The sequence below is a fragment of the Pygoscelis adeliae genome, unplaced genomic scaffold (genome assembly GCF_000699105.1).
Source record: "Pygoscelis adeliae isolate BGI_AS28 unplaced genomic scaffold, ASM69910v1 Scaffold110, whole genome shotgun sequence".
Lineage (NCBI taxonomy): Eukaryota > Metazoa > Chordata > Aves > Sphenisciformes > Spheniscidae > Pygoscelis > Pygoscelis adeliae.
Window position 1 is genome coordinate 202,592 of NW_008823919.1, and position 6,650 is coordinate 209,241.

The window sequence follows — 6,650 nt, forward strand, 5'->3', positions numbered from 1 at the left end:
TTTGTTGCATTGGCAAACGTTTGCTTTTGACAAACGGATATTCTGACCCTTATCAGACGTTGTGCTTGTTTTCACTTACATTTACAGCCTGCTTGTTTGGAAATGTTAGAGGCCCATCAGCATCTTCGTGACATAAAGGATCTGTGGCTTCCTCTGAGATGCCTCAGGCAGAAGGCAGGAAGACCCAGATTTTGCACAGTGGTGGGAGGAGGCCTGCTCTTGAATGGATGGCTTCTGGAAGCGTACAAGCCGTCCAGACACAAGGCTTTGGAGGCAAGGATGTCTTGCAAAGACTTTTGATATTCAGAGCAAAAGGGACGTTTTAGGGGACCTCCATCATCCACAGGACAGAACAACTCATCCCATGGCAGGCACCGCTCAGGGACAGTCTTTCTCCTTCCCTAGCTCAGGCGCCCGTCCAGCATAACCTAAATCCAGCCTTTGCGGGAAGTTCAGAGCCAAAAGCAAGTCCATCTGTTTCATGTTTGCTTTTAAATTTTTGAGCGCAATGAGAAGGCTTCCTTGCAAAGAGTTCATGGTGCTCTAGCCAGCACGGTTTCCTGGCTTTCTGAGCTGAAGGTATCGTGAAATGCCATTTGGCCTGCTTTGTGGGTGTTTATTTATGGATACCTGCCCTTGTGATTTATTTTCCATCAAACTATAATTACTAGTAACAGTGTTAGCTGTCATCTCAACTACCTGGCAATTACCTCTGTGCTTTTGTGAGGTGAGGACTCTGAGTTTAGAATGAAATTGGGTGGCTCAGGTGGTTTTCTACTTTGGTGTTAATCTTCACTCGTGCTGTTCAGAACGAGTAGGTTTCTTTGCGTGAAAACAAAACTGTATTTCATGTTCTCAGATGTAATTTATAGCCCATCATTACTGAGAATTCCTGATGGTCCCGTGGACGTCAGAAGAACAGCAGTATGACAGCTGGCAGCATGGCTTAAGAGAAACATGAAGCAGATCTCCTTTCCCTTCTCTAGTATACACAGGCTGTGTGCTTCAAAGGCTTGAAAGTATTAGCTCAAACTAGATTTGAGTGCAGTTCTTATGCCTCTGAGAAGAATTCAGTCTTAATTAAATGTGTGCCTGTGTTCTTCAGGAGCTACAGTGAAGGACAATCAGGATTCAGCGTATGAAGAAGAAGTGTCCTGGTTTCAGCTGGGATAGAGTTAATCTTCTTCCTAGCAGCTGGTACAGTGCTGTGTTTTGGATTTAGCATGAGAATAATGTGATAACACACCGATGGTTTAGTTGTTGCTAAGCAGTGTTCATACTAAGTCAAGGACTTTCCAGCTTCCCGTGCTCTACCGACTGAGAAGGCTGGAGGTGCACAAGAAGCTGGGAGGAGGCACAGCCAGGACAGCTGACCCAAACTGGCCAAAGGGCTATTCCATACCATATGACGTCATGCTCAATATATACGCTGGGGGAAGTTGGCCAGAGGACAGCGATTGCTGCTCAGGGACTGACTAAGCATCGGTCGGCAGTCAGTGAGCAATTGCATCACCTCTTCATTTTTTGTGGTTTTTTTCCCCCCTTCCTTGGTTTTGTTCCTCTCTCTCTCTCTCTCTTTTGTTGTTTTACTTTACTTTACTTGTTGTTGTTGTTGTTGTTGTTTTTATTATTATTTCAATAATAATAATAATTTCAATATTTCAAACTGTTCCTATCTCAAACCACGATTTTTCTTACTTTTGCTCTTCCAGTTCTCTCTGCCAGCCCACCGGGGGGGAGGGTGAGCGAGCGGCTGTGTGGTGCTTAGTTGCCGACTGGGGTTAAACTTCGACAAGAAGGCACCTGCAGTTTGTGGCACCTACAAGCAATGAGAGAAAGAAATGAGGAAGGAGAACTTTGGGAGGTGAGAACAGTGAAGCACCAGAAAGTAAAGGAACAGGTATTCTTCCTTCCCACAGAGCTACTAGCAAGAAATAGGCGTATGATGCTTTCCCTAGGGTTCAAGATCATCGTTGCACTGACTCTAAGGGATATGGACAGGGCATTTTGTGTCAGGATGTGATTTCCTGAGTGATTTTAAATATTTCTATTTTAAGACGTTCTGCAGTCCCTAACTGGTACCTTGGAATCTATTGACCTCTCTCATGCAACAAAGGCAAAAGTTGCTACACTCATCGTTCACATCATGTGTTTTCTGCCAAGAACGGACCCTGATGTGTGATTCAGGTAACCACACTCTTATGTATCACAGCTTTCACACTAATTACAAGAAGTCTCTTGTTGTGATTTATGAGTTCTTTGCTGACCTGCAAGCCAACTCTTCCTTTTGGTTTGTACACCATGTTCCTCCTCTGGACACTACATACCGCTGTTGTGAAAGACATTCAGCTTTCAATTCCTAGTTACTCCTAGATAACGTACAACCAGGGGTTTTCAACTGTAGTTTCTTCACAGTTTCATGCGTAGTACGGCAAGCTGGGGAAAAAAAAACTTCACATACATTGCTGAAGTGGAAAGCTAAACTTTTTTTCATTTATTTTACCCTTTCTTCATCATATTTTCCTCATTAAAATGAACTAGTAAAAAAGAATTATTACTCAAAAAAATTTTACTCTTTGCTTTTATAAAAAGACGTCCCCTTCCTTCTTCCGCCCCTAAAAGGGAACAGATTTAACCAAAAGGATCACGTCTCTCAGATGTATGTTTTGATGGAAAAAAGCAATTACAGAAGGAAAAAACCCAGTTTTCCTCCCTGTTTTCTTGCAGGGGAAAGAAATATCTCAGTATATCCCTCTTCATGAACATCCAATTAGAGTCGCTTCCAGAAATTCAGTGAAAGAAAAAAGATCTCTTTTGCCTGTTTTATGAGAAAAGAAATAAAAGAATATTTTACAGTCTCTTTAGTGCACAACAAAGGCACAAACGTCATTGGCTGTTCTGCCCATCAAACTAGGAGAGAATTTATCTGCTCCCTGCGCAGATGGAAAAACCTTCCAAGCCTTCCCTTTCTCACTGTGTGGTACAGGAACAGAGCTTCTCCAAATGCCAGCCCACAAAGACATGCCTTCTTCACAAAGAAGAAAATGACAATGTCATCACCGAGGCAAGTGGCAAGGCACAATTCTGCTTAATGTTAGAAAAAACACCTTGTCCCCTTTTGTGGTGGAACAACGCACACACGAGTATCTAAATTAAAAATGCGGCGTGGGAGGAAAAAAGGAAATCTCTCTTGGCCTTCCGTGTAACACTTCTCGTGAGGAAGATCACCGTCATGCCCTCTTGGCGGATCTAATTTTTGGCAACGTTTGATTCCTTGTGCATGCAGGAAGTAGACGGTCAACTTTACTCAGGCTGAGAACTTGGACAGAGGACCCGAACACAGAACTCCACCCACTTAGAGGTAGGAAGCTTCCTAAATCTCCTGTCCTCCTCTGGAGACAAGAAAGGGCAAAATCCCAGTCCCGGAAAGAGCAAGACACATTTTCAGTTGCTGTTTAGAAGAGGTGGGAGTTCACAGTCAAATTCGTGATTTGCCCTAAATTTCAAGCCTTGACGAAAACTTATCAACATAGATCATCTTAAGAGAGAACAAAGTGAACACGCCGAAGAAGGTTTAACTTCCTCACATGCAGAGGAAACACTTGCCCTGAAAGAGTATTCATAACAACTAACAGAAGGAAACTCAATGTTTTCCCTCTTTTCTAACTCTAAACAATCACTTCCACTTTGTAAGGACAAAAAAGAAAAAAAAATAGAGGAAGAAAATAACAAAACTGAAACTGAAACTGAGATTGCCTATAAAGTCAAGACATCTGGGAAGCTTGCTAGAAAACGTACGTGCTTGTCAGATCTCAAGTCACATGTTTGTTGTTGCTTGGTAACAGGCATCAAAGTTCCCTTTCATGTTTTATTTTCCTCTGTCTCCACTGTTTATAGGGTATTTACAACTGTGACACCAGAATCCCATCACTGAACAGCTGTCATGGGGTCCGTCTCCTGAGTAAACACTCTTTTACAATCCTGACTTCTCCTAAATAGATCAATATTTGACTTGTACTCAGAAGGATTAGGACATGGAAATGCCTTTTGAAAAGCCTCCTTATCTTCCCAGGGTGCAGACACACCTGAGAACACTGTAAGAAAAAGGAAAATCATGGACAGAACCAGGGGGGAAATAAAGAAAAAAGGAAACAAGGAGAGGGAAAAAAAGGCTGCATATCAAAACCTGCCAAATGTTCTTTACAAATGACTTCACAATGAAAAGCTCAGGGTAAAAAGAAAAGGCATTTTGTGTTTGCATTGCAGAAACCGAACTGCTCTTTCCATAAGACTGCTTGCCTGAAACACCTTCTCTGCCTCCTGCCAGACTCAAGGAAACGTCAGGCTTGCAGCAACAGTACTTTCATGTGGCCTGGTACTGCTGAAGTTGCTTCAGGGTCACTGTGAACAGAATCTTGAAATATCTTTGACTCTTAAGACTCTGGACATCCAGTCTGGCTGAAAAAACCCCCTCCCCTTAAAAACTGAGATTATCAGCTGTAAAAACATATTCTCAAAAGTTGCTAAACAGAGGGTGAATACAAAAGGCTTTGCTGCTTCTTTATTTTACCTTTTCAAATAGATGCCATCATTTGTCAGCGAGCTTTGTGTTTTTCCCAGCTCACAGTCTTGTTGCATTCCTCTTGTCAAGACTGTGAGTGGCGGCACCTAAGACTCCTCCTCACACTGTCTAAAAGGCAATGTAAAGCAAAGGATTATGGAGGATCAGGCCCTGCACAGAGCAGGTGGCGTCAAGCCCATTGCTCAAACGCACAGCTTTTTCAGCAAGCACAAGCCAAAACCAGCGAATGCTAATCGAACATCTGGCTCACAAGTATGTCCTGCAGCACCGTCCTTCCTGCATATATTATCGCACAAAGTATTTTTAGCCTGTCCCCACTGGAATGTCATGGCTAGCAGATGGCTGGCTGCTCAGCTCACCTTGGTGTAAAATTTTAAAGTGATATTTCATCAGCTTTACAGCAACAAATACATGACCGTTTTGGCTGGTCCCATTAGTTTCAGCGGTGGTGGGGCTGGCATTCAACACCCTTTCCCTGGCTGCTTTCCAGCCGGGCAGCCCGCCGCATGTGCTGGTGCCTGGGGTTGTCCTTCCCCAGGTGCAGGACTTTGCACTTCCCCTTGTTGAACTTCCTGGGGCTCCTGTCTTGGCAGGTACAACGCTAGGGTGATGCAGAGAGTAGCACCAAGCTGTGGCTCCGCACAGGAGGAGGGATTCAGTCGATTTTGAGAAAAATACCATAAAAATGGTATCGTTTCATGGCACCAGTGATTTGACTGAAAATCATTCACTGAAAGCTAGATTGTTCTTCCTTAGTCTTACTGTCTATTACTTGCCAGGCATTTTCACTGCCAACAGCATTGACAAATTTATAGACCCTAAGCTTTACTTTTACTTTGGCTTCTGCTAAGACGTTTGGCCAAGTACCCAATAGTGTCACTTCCAGGGGTCAGAAGCTGCTCGGGTCGGAAGACAGGTTGAGACCCTGAAGAGGAAACACCCAGGCATGCCAGCAGTGCCAGGTCCTTCTGTCGTCATAATAATGAAAAGTATTTAAGCTATATTGGATGTCGGATGCATTTTGGAGGACTGCAGAGATAGCAGCTACCTTCTTGTTAGACATTTATTGAGAACTGTAATAGGAGGAGTGAGGTAACGTTATCGCTGATCTGGAGCAGGTGATGGAGTGCACTCTCAAGTCTGTACAGGACACAAAACCGGGGGGAAGCGGTCGTACGTGCAGGGATGGGACTGCCATCCAGAGGGACTGGGACAGCGGGGTTGGACCTTGTGCAGTCTGGGCAGGAGGAACGGGCAGCCCTGCCCTGGGCTGGCAGACCCCGGCAGTGATGCTGGCAGGGCTGGGGACCAGGTCTCAGGGGAGGGTGCTGGGTGTGGATGGGCAGCGAGCTGAGCAGGGGCCAGGCCTGTGCCCAGGCCGCAGCGAGGTCCCGGGGTGGTGTGAGCAGGGCACGGCATGGGGTGCCAGGGGATGGCAGGGTGATCCCCTCTGCTCAGCACCCCTCAGGCCTCACCCGGGACACTGCCTCCCGTTTGGGGCCCCGTACAGGAGGCACGTCAGCAAACCGGAGGGGCTCAGGGGAGGCCAGCGGGACGGTGGGGCCAGCGCACTGCCCTGCGAGGAGGTGCTGGCTGCTTTGTGGGGAGCAACTTTCTTTGTCTTTGGGCTGCTTTTCCTTGCTTTTCTTCTTGTTTTGGCTTGCTTGCTTTTTTTAAAAGGCCATACATGGCCTACCAAGAGAGCAAACGATGGCGCAGTTCGGCCTCCACTGCTTTTGTGAGCTGTCCAGTTTTTGCTCTGTCAGGGCAGACCAAGCCCCCTGGCACGTCATTTCTGGTTGCAGCACTGGCTTTGCAAACCAAACCAAAGAGAGAAACAAACAGCAGATCTCTCCCTCAAAGATGCACATACACTTAGAAAGACTCCGGGGAGACGAGAAGATGGCGCGGACTGATGACATTTCAGTTTCTATGAGCTAACATGCGTTTGGAAACCCTTGCCCCATCTCTGAGCCACGACGATTTCCCTTTGTGCACCGCAAAGTACACCCGTGGTGGGGCTTCATGCAGACCTCCCTGAAGGGCTTGTAACACCCCCAGATCACAC